Consider the following 10,925-nt stretch of genomic DNA (forward strand, 5'->3'; position numbering starts at 1 on the left):
CAACTTGGGCCAGTCGTTGGTTGGCCACTCTCTCAATCCCTCCTCCATCTTCATCCCTGCACGTCTTGTAGGCTGGGTGAATTTTGGGTCAAAAGCTTTGGGGGTGGGTTGGTGTCCCCCACCTCCACTGGTGTCCTGCCTGGCTATGCGAGGGGTCTACTTCAGGCTCTATATCCTCCACTGCTAGGAGTCTCAGGTAGGGTCATCCTCATATCCTCCCAGGAGCTTCCCTTGTCCCAGATCTCTGGCTTGTCCCAGAGATGCCCCCAACACTGATTTTCCTTCTCTCTCAGAGACCTCTCATCCCCCACCCCTATTCTTCCCATACCTGATCCCTATCCTTCCCCTCTCTATATCCTTTCCCACCCAGTTCCCTCTCTCTATCCACTTCCAATGTCTTATTTTATTTCCCCTTCTGAGTCCCCAGCTCCAAAAAAAAGAAAAGAAAAAAAAAAGATCCATCTGTAGCACTCTTGGGCACATGCTCGAAGGACTCTACATTCTATCATAGAGACACTTGTTCATCTATGTCCATTGTTGTTCTATTCATAATAGCCAGAAAACTGGAAACAGCCTAGATGTCAGTCAACTAATGAATAGATGAAAGAAAGGGATACATTTGCATAATGGAATATTACTCAGCTGGAAAAAATGAAATTCACAGGTAAATAAATGAACCTAGTATAAGTCATCCTGAGTGAGATAATTCAGACCCCAAAAGATAAGTGTTGTATGCCTTTCCTTCTATGGGATGTTAGCTTGTAGTCTTTGATAGGCATGCTTCAACCCATATACCCATAGAGGATAGGTATAGAGAAAGGGACTAGGTAAAGGGAGAAAAGCCTGAGGAGGAAGAATGGAGTATAGAGTTACAGATGGACAGGAAAGACAAGGCCCTAACTAGACACCTCCCACCACCAAAGGAAACCCCCAGTGCCAGGAATGGGTCACATCTAACTCCGTTGTTGGTCAAATGGGCCTCATAGAAACCCCCAAACTAGATTACTGCCAAGGCCATTGGCGGTTCTCTGCAAACTGATGGTAAGGCCGTATTGCTGCAGACAACACCTACATAATCCATTGAACACAGAGAAGTTGAGCTGGCGCCTACCTAGAGCTTTCACCCTCACTGACTGGTGTTCACCATATGGAAGGTACTCTGCACACTACCAGAGGAGAAGGGTAAACACCAATCCTGCTATGATCACCTCAACCTATGATAGTGACCTGATTTCCTGGTATGCTGATGTCATAGAGGCACAAGAGTTGTGGGAGTAACCAACCACTATCTGATCAGATTTAAGGCCCATGAGATGACTCCCATGCCCAACACTGCTCAAATGACCAGGAACTGGAAACTAAACAGGTCATGGGCCTAGATAGGGCAAAGCCAAACATGCCTATTCTGCTACAGGAACATAGCAGTAGAATGACTCCTAACAACATGATTTCTCTCCTGCAGTAGACAGGAACAAACACAGAGACTCAGGACTGGACAATAGGCAGAGAATGAGAGACCTTGGAACACTCATTCCTAAATGGGTGTCTCAATCAAATCCTTCTCCTCAAGGCTCAAGGAACTCTGAAGGAGGGGTGGAAAGATTGAAGAAGCCAGAGGGGCTGGAAGAAATGGAAGGAACAGGCCTTCTAGACATAGCAAGACCAAAGCACACATGGACTCACAGAGATTGTGACAAGGTGCACAGGGCATGCAGAGATGTGAGCCAGGCGGGATCCCAGTGCTGAGAGGGGAAGTGGGCAGAAGCCTCCATCCTAAGTCTAAATCAATCTCCAACTGATAGGTGTTAGCAAAGGAAAAAGGAATTCTCTACAAGAGACTCTAACTGTGTGTACAAACCACACTTAAGGTCAGGCTCCATGCACAGCACTAGATGGCCAACACCAAGGGAACTCTGTTATTTTTGGAGACTTTTCTCCTTATAATGCTTAATCTGGACACACACACACACACACACTACAGATCTTTTGGTTATTTATTACAGTTCTGATTTTGTGTTTTTAGGGGATTTGTGTGGATGAATGTGTGTCTCTACGTCTGTAAGTATTTCTTTTTTTTTTCTTTGTTTTGTTCTATCCTGGCTTGTTTGATTTTATCTTATTTGTTTGTTTTACATGCCTGTTTGTTTTCTAGTGGAAGAGAAAGAAAGGGTGTGGATTTGGGTAGCTGGGAAATGGGAATGGTCTGCGAGGAGTTTAGGAAAGGGACAAAGATCACGACTGCCTCGGTTTTTACTGTATTTCACCTCTTGGTTTCTCAGCCAGAAGACTTGTATTTAGGAATCACATTTGCAAAGTCTTTACCCTGCTAACCCCGGAGTGGTGCGGACTTGTCCTTGGCTCTCGTGATGCCCGGATACTGCTTTAGTAAGGATGTAAGAGGAAATCCAATCCTGTGTATAAGATTCATACTTTTAAAGAAATTCGTTAAAACATTCCTACTACTATAATATTAAAATAAAAAATAAAAATGAAAGCCAGGGCTAAAGAGGTGGCTCAGCAGTTCAGAGCACTTGCTGCTTTTACAGAAAACCCAGGTTCTTTCCTAGTAACCCGCATAGGGGCTCACAACCTAAAATTCTATTTCTCAGGTTTGGGCATAGTGGCTCACACCTATAATCCAGCACTCGGTAGGCAGAGGCAGGCACATCTCTGCGAGTTCAAGTCCAGCCTGCTCTACAGAGTGAGCTCTAGGACAACCAGGGCTTGTCTTGAAAACAAAACAACAGCAACGTCCCTTGCTCACAGAGGCTGCGTGTCATTTCCACATGACCTCCCCTTCCCCACCGTGGCAATCCTTTTATGATTTACCTAATCTCCACAATCTAATGGAGACGGGCGTGTCGACACGGAACCTCCAATATGAGCAAACGTCTTGGGGGATTTATGCACCAATAATCCATTTCTTTTTCCTTCTGACTGATGATCTGGTGTATGAGTGAGTGCAGTGCAATACGTCCATTCACTTTCTTGACAGAAACTTGGGCTGTTTCCAGCTTGGAGTTATTAAAAATAGACCACTGTAAATATTTGTATATAAATGGTCTGTGGACATATTTTCCATTTTTCTTGCAACACTCATTCAGAAAAGAAAAACATTCACAGTCTCTGGAGTTATAAGACAGCCTCCAAGTTCTCCTATCCTTAACTCTTGAGGGAGAATGGTTACCTTAGACAACAATGAAGAACTGAGGACTCAGGAGGTAGCCTGTGAAAGGTGGGAGAGGGAGATTTATACAATTAGATGCTTCTCCTAGAAATAATAATCTCACAATTTTCTTTGTTGCATGACGGTATGAATACACATTTTAAAGACCGCTTTGAGAAGCCGTCGCATCCCATGAACATATATACAGAAATGCATACATTATTGTGCATTCGCGCAGCGCTGTGTTCAACCCGCAGCTCCGTCACTCAGAGAACAATCTATGATGACAGTTTGTAAAAATTACTGCAAAATGCTCCAAACACTCCAGGTGCCAGCTGGGCTCGTAGCTTCATTCCCAGCTAATGTGCTAGCAACCCTTCTCCATAATCCTTTCCAGACCCTGTTTCCTAGGATCAGTTGTGACATATTTTATTTTGAGTCAAGTTCCCCAGGAAACAGGCTCTGAGACAGAGATTAGTATTTGCCGAGACTGGATGAACACTTCCGTAATAGACACTTCTACTGACCCTGTGTGCTGGGCGATACTTCTAAAGAGTCGGGCCTTTGTTCCTCTCACCTAAAGCAGGCATTGGATAGGAGTCGTCTGGAGGAAGGAGGCCGCCTGGAGCACAGCAGCATTCCTCGCACAGGGCACTTGCTACAGAGGCCTGAGGGGTGTGGCCAAAGCAGCACAGCACTCACTGCATAAGCGCTGAAGCCCGGCTAAGCAGCCGGGCGTCTATAAGACCACGATGCCTAGGCAAGAGGCAGGTTTAGAGCCTGACATGTAGGTGAAACTCTAAAACTGTAAGACTCAGTGAGATCAAGACTAGATGATTCCAACCCTAGACACTTCAGAGTAAATAGTTCCAGGTGAGCAGGCTCCTAGCTGGACTGGTGGCACAACCCTGTAGTCGTCGCTACCTGTGGTCGGGGTTGGGGTGCTGAGACAGGAGGATCAAATGTTCTAAGCTGCCTGGGACCCAAAGTGACTTCATGGCCAACCTAGTGACTTAGTGAGGCCCTATGCCAAAGTGAAAAGTGGAGAAAAGAGGGAGACAAAGAGAGAAGGAGGGATCAGGGAGGGAGGGAGAGAGAGAGGATGGGGAGGGAGGGAGAGGGAAAGAGAAAGAGAGAAAGGAGTTTAGCTCAGTGTTAAATGCTTACTTAGTGTGCATGAAGTTCCCTAGATTTACTGTCCAATAATGAAAAAACAAGGAAGAGGACATTGGGAGGGAGGAGGGGGAAGGAGGGAAGAGGGGAAGGAGGAAGGAGGAAGAGGGAACAGTAGAGAAGGAAATAGAGGAGCAATCAAAGTAACTGAGAAGTAGCAGTCAGTGCGGTGGGAAGAACGCTGGGAATGTGGGGCCAGGAAGCCAAATGCCAAGAGCGTTTCCAGAAGAATGAAGTAATGAATGGTATCCAACACTCCGGGTAGGGTCAGGAAGATGAGGACCGAGTCGAGCTACGTGAACGCCCCTGGCAACGCTTGGTTTTTTTTTTTTTAAGATTTATATTTATTGTATGCATATGAGTGTTCTATCTGCATATGCAGCTGCATGCTACAAGAGGGCACCATATCCCATTACAGATGGTAATGAGCCACCATGTGGTTGCTGGGATTTGAACTCAGGATCTCTGGAAGAGCAGTGGGTGTTCTTAACCACTGAGCCATCTCTCCAGCCCAGTCACTGGCAATCTTGACAAACAGAGTTTGGGTAGAGAAGTGTGGTTTGAAAATGTGAGTGGAATAGGTTTATAGAACACGGGAGAGGAATGAGAATTAGCAAACTGCTTGGGGGCTTTGCCTCCAGGGAAGGCAGGGGAGAAGGCACTGGAAGGGAATTGGGATTAAGCAATTTCACAAATTGATGACATGGGATGCTTGAATGTGACAAAAATGATTAGTCATAACAGACAAAGTGATAGTGTCAAGAAGGGGATGGCACTGGGGTGGGATGGCACTCAGTTTTCACCTCTTACCCATTCATAGAGACAGGAATTATGGTCCAAAAGAGTGTGTCTTACATTTAGCACACGACATGGAAAATGTTGACTTAGCTAACAGTTTTTACAAAGTCACACAGATAGTGAGATCTTTAGCTGCATGTAAAGTCCACTCCTGATGCTTATAGACCACACGCGCAACTACAAAATCAGACCCAGTAACAAATAGAAGTGCGTTAAGTTAACGTGGCATAGGATGTGTGTTTTTATTCATAATCATAAACTTAACTCTGCCACCGGCCAGACTCAAAGAGGAATAAAGAAAACAATGGAACCTGAAGATCTCAGCCAGGGTGCCAAGGTGAGCCCGAGGCCACACAGGGTCCCCAGAGAGCTAGGGGAATAGACTGCTTCGCTAAAGGAACCTAGCAGTAAAATGGCTCCTGACAACATTCTGCTGTGCCTGTAGACTAGAATCTCTCAGCCATCATCAGAGAAGCTTTCTCCTGCAGTAGACGGGGACAAATACAGAGACCCACAACTGGCACACTTAGTGCTAAATGGTCTTCTTCAAACCCCTCCCCTCGGGGCTCAGGGAACTGGAAAGAAGAGGAAGCAGGAAGAACGCAAGGGCGGGGGGATGAAGGTCAGACACCAAGGAAACGAGGCCTTCCAGACACAGCAGGTCGGATGCACCTATGAACTCACAGAGACTAGCAGGGCACACAGGGCCTGCACAAGCCCAAGCCAGATGGGGAAGCAGACACAAGTCCCCATCCCTAGTCCTGTCTCCAACTGACATCTGCTTACAAAGAAAAAATTAGATTTCTCCAGTGGGGTCTTACCGTATGCATTAACCACACGTGAGGGTAGCTCAGAACTTGAAATGTCTCTGTTGCTTTTCAAACTTGGTCTGCAAGGAGCTCAAAGATAGCCTGAGGGCTCACCATCCTCAGAGCCAAAAAGCCCAGTGAATTTGTCCAGGACTGATGGTGTAGCAGGTTGGGGTAAATTGTGCACCCCAAGATCTGATTCCTCCAAGATGAGCAGATCGGCATATATCCCTGCTTTTGTTGTATAAAACCTTGCTCCCCATATTATCTCTGATTGATTAATAAAGATACCTTTAGTGTGGTCTGGGCAGAAGAGAGGTAGGTGGGGCTTCCTTTCCAGGCGTGGAGACAGAGGCCACAAGGGGGAGAGAGAAGGAAGAAGGTGCCATGGGGTTGGTGGATCACAAGCTCATGGCCACAAGGGCTGGCCTTTTGGAGTAGGAGCGTCCCAGACAGAACCTGGCAAGTGATATCTTGGGGTTATTGACAGGGAAGTAGACAAAGTAGGTTAGAGGGTTGATACCTGCCCAGCTCCAGTGCCTTTAAGGCTTATTATAAATATAAAGGTTTGTGTCTTTTATTAGAGAACTAAATGATTGAAGGTGGATTAGAAACCCCCAAGGTGGGTCCAGCAATCTTACAGTTTGATGAGTGAGATTAACCATTACACCGGTGCACCCTTCCTGCTTGCAGGTGCTCTTCTTGTTAAAGCGCCCTCGGTCCTCTCCTCCTCCCCACTTTCTCTCAGTAGCAGCAACCTCTGCTAAAGAGACAGTCCTGAGCCATGTGAGCATGCAGGCACGGGGATAAGGGAAGCCTCGTCTTAAGAGCACCGGACTGCGGGGGAGTAAGCTTCAAAGGCTGAGGAGTTAGCTTCAAAGGCTTGGGTGGGAATGGTGGGCACCAGGATGTTGGAAGTTGTAGAACCACCATGACACGGTCTACAGGGCCATGGGGAGGCTCTGTAGCTGTAACAATGATGCACGGCACTAATCCAGCTGGGTAGGAATGTGTCTTAAGGGCTCTCTTTGGGTAGTAATGTCTCTTCAACTGGATTTCCTGAGGTGTAACATTCTAAACACCAGTGCTCCACTGAAGCCAGACATGAAAAGGATCCTTATTTCTTGACCAGGAGAGAAAACAAAAAAAGACAAGAGTGACCAGAGTCATCAAGTGGGATCGAGAGGGATCAAGACCTTGGAACCTGGATCCTTCCCACCGAGGACCCTCCTGATGGATCCTTCCTTCCCACGGAGGACCCTCCTGATGGATCCTTCCTTCCCATGGAGGACCCTCCTGATGGATCCTTCCTTCCCATGGAGGACCCTCCTGATGGATCCTTCCTTCCCACTGAGGACCCTCCTGATGGATCCTTCCTTCCCATGGAGGACCCTCCTGATGGATCCTGCCTTCCCATGGAGGACCCTCCTGATGGATCCTTCCTTCCCACCAAGGACCCTCCTGATGGATCCTTCCCATGGAGGACCCTCCTGATGGATCCTTCCTTCCCACGGAGGACCCTCCTAATGGATCCTTCCCACGGAGGACCCTCCTGATGGATCCTTCCTTCCCATGGAGGACCCTCCTGATGGATCCTTCCTTCCCACCAAGGACCCTCCTGATGGATCCTTCCCATGGAGGACCCTCCTGATGGATCCTTCCTTCCCACGGAGGACCCTCCTGATGGATCCTTCCCACGGAGGACCCTCCTGATGGATCCTTCCTTCCCATGGAGGACCCTCCTGATGGATCCTTCCTTCCCACCAAGGACCCTCCTGATGGATCCTTCCCACTGAGGACCCTCCTGATGGATCCTTCCTTCCCACGGAGGACCCTCCTGATGGATCCTTCCTTCCCACCAAGGACCCTCCTGATGGATCCTTCCTTCCCATGGAGGACCCTCCTGATGGATCCTTCCTTCCCACCAAGGACCCTCCTGATGGATCCTTCCTTCCCATGGAGGACCCTCCTGATGGATCCTTCCTTCCCACTGAGGACCATCCTGATGGATCCTTCCTTCCCACCGAGGACCCTCCTGATGGATCCTTCCTTCCCATGGAGGACCCTCCTGATGGACCCTTCCTTCCCATGGAGGACCCTCCTGATGGATCCTTCCTTCCCACTGGGGACCCTCCTGATGGATCCTTCCTTCCCATGGAGGACCCTCCTGATGGATCCTTCCTTCCCACGGAGGACCCTCCTGATGGATCCTTCCTTCCCATGGAGGACCCTCCTGATGGACCCTTCCTTCCCACTGAGGACCCTCCTGATGGATCCTTCCCATGGAGGACCCTCCTGATGGATCCTTCCTTCCCATGGAGGACCCTCCTGATGGATCCTTCCTTCCCACCCAGGACCCTCCTGATGGATCCTTCCTTCCCACCCAGGACCCTCCTGATGGATCCTTCCTTCCCACCCAGGACCCTCCTGATGGATCCTTCCTTCCCATGGAGGACCCTCCTGATGGATCCTTCCTTCCCATGGAGGACCCTCCTGATGGATCCTTCCTTCCCATGGAGGACCCTCCTGATGGATCCTTCCTTCCCACCGAGGACCCTCCTGATGGATCCTTCCTTCCCACCGAGGACCCTCCTGATGGATCCTTCCTTCCCACCGAGGACCCTCCTGATTCCTTCCCACCGAGGACCCTCCTGATGGATCCTTCCTTCCCACTGAGGACCCTCCTGATGGATCCTTCCTTCCCACCAAGGACCCTCCTGATGGATCCTTCCTTCCCACCAAGGACCCTCCTGATGGATCCTTCCTTCCCATGGAGGACCCTCCTGATGGATCCTTCCCACCGAGGACCCTCCTGATGGATCCTTCCTTCCCACCGAGGACCCTCCTGATGGATCCTTCCTTCCCACCGAGGACCCTCCTGATGGATCCTTCCTTCCCACCCAGGATCCTCCTGATGGATCCTTCCTTCCCACCCAGGACCCTCCTGATGGATCCTTCCCACTGAGGACCCTCCTGATGGATCCTTCCTTCCCACCCAGGACCCTCCTGATGGATCCTTCCTTCCCATGGAGGACCCTCCTGATGGATCCTTCCTTCCCACCGAGGACCCTCCTGATGGATCCTTCCTTCCCATGGAGGACCCTCCTGATGGATCCTTCCTTCCCATGGAGGACCCTCCTGATTCCTTTCCGTTCAGTGATGTTCACTGCTCTTCCTTCCTGCTCTTTTCTGTGTCTACTTCGTTCTCATTAGATCAACATTTACCACGATCCTGATTCTCTTTCCAGTATTTTAAGACTGCCCTCTTAGTGCCTTCATCCTAGGGGAAGGGACAGACGACACTGCTGATAGTACGGACAGAAGTGATTGCAGTGTGTGGCTGTTTCTTCCGTTTCCCAGGACTTGTACAGTCACCTCTAGTCACCTTATGTTTCACTTTCCTTTGTAATCCTGGTGGACAGAAGGCTCGCCCGGCTGGCGTCCATTCTGCAGGCCTTGCCTACAGTTTTGCAGAGATCGGCACTCACAAATATTCTTTTGATACTGAAGATAAAGACTTTTATACTATGATAACTTTTCCATCTACCGATGCCAAGCTCTTCCAGTGAGAGCTGAGTCTAGCTGTACAGCCGAGAATCCACTGGGAAAGTAAATGTGTGGGGTTTTTTTTTTTTAAATAAAGTTATAAAAGTAACACTCCTCCAGCTCAGAACAATAAACACGATTGAAAGATAGGTGCTGTGTTCAATTATAAAATGAACTCTCACCCCCAACACACAGGCAAATAGTGCAAATTCAACACACACACAGACTCTCCCTACTGCTTGCTGCATTGTGGTAATTCAAATAAGAACGTCATTCACTATTTAAAATCTTGGGTGCCAGTTGGTGGCACTGCCTGGGGAAGTCTAGGAGGTGCTGTCTTGCTAGGGGACAAGAAGTTGAGGTTGCAAAGCCTCAGTGTCATTCCCAGTATCCTGTCCTTCTGCCTGCTTCTCTCTCTCTCTCTCTCTCTCTCTCTCTCTCTCTCTCTCTCTCTCTCTCTCTCTCTCTCCCCCCCCCTCCCTCCCCAACCCCCGCAGCACCACTGCTTTGAGTTTGGTTCAGGATGTGAGCTCTCAACATCCTGCTCCAGCCACCATAGCTGCCACAGCTCCACACTGCCATTGTCTCTACCCTCCCTAGCCCTCTGTAACCGTAATCCAAAATAAACTCTTTCTTCTTGCATTGTCTCAGTCATGGTGTTTCATCACAGGGACAGAAAAGTGACTAACATGTGCCTCCACCCCTGCCCGCCCAGGACAGAAGGGCCTCCATGTTTCCTTTATGGACCGCTCACTGCTCCCTTGATGCTCACAATAAACGACTGGGCTGCTGCTTTGGATGAGTGTCCTCCGTGGATCTGTGCGGCTTTTGTTTTGAGATGGGGTTTCACTAAACAGCCCAGGCTGGCCTCGAACTTGCTCTGTAGTCCAAATAGGCCTTGCATGTGTAATGCTCCTGCTTCAGCCTCCTGAGTAGCTAAGATTACAGGCCTTCACTATCAGGACAGCTGTTTAAAACAATTTTTTTAATTTTTAATTGATACATCACAATACATATTTATGGGATGTGATTCTTTGAGATATACATATTCACATGAACATACACATATATATACATCCATGAACACAGTGTGTAAAGATCAGATCAGAGCAATTAACATATTCATCATGACTAACATTTACCATTTCTTGTGGTGAGAACACACAAACACTTCTCTGATTATTTTGAAGTTTACAATTAATAAGCCCTGAAACTTATTCCTCCTGTCTTAGTAGAATTTTGGGTCAGTTACCCAGCCTCCTCATCGCCCCCACACCCTTCTTTGTCTTTCTAAGCATCAGGCAACATTGTTCTAGTCTGTACTTCTGCAAAACTCTTTTTTAACATTTATTGACTTTTTGTGTGAATTTCACATCATTCACCCCGATCCCACTCATCTCTCCATCCCTCCATATCTGCCCTCTATGCTTGCT

Source organism: Rattus rattus, chromosome 3 (genome assembly GCF_011064425.1).
Source record: "Rattus rattus isolate New Zealand chromosome 3, Rrattus_CSIRO_v1, whole genome shotgun sequence".
Classification (NCBI taxonomy): Eukaryota; Metazoa; Chordata; class Mammalia; order Rodentia; family Muridae; genus Rattus; species Rattus rattus.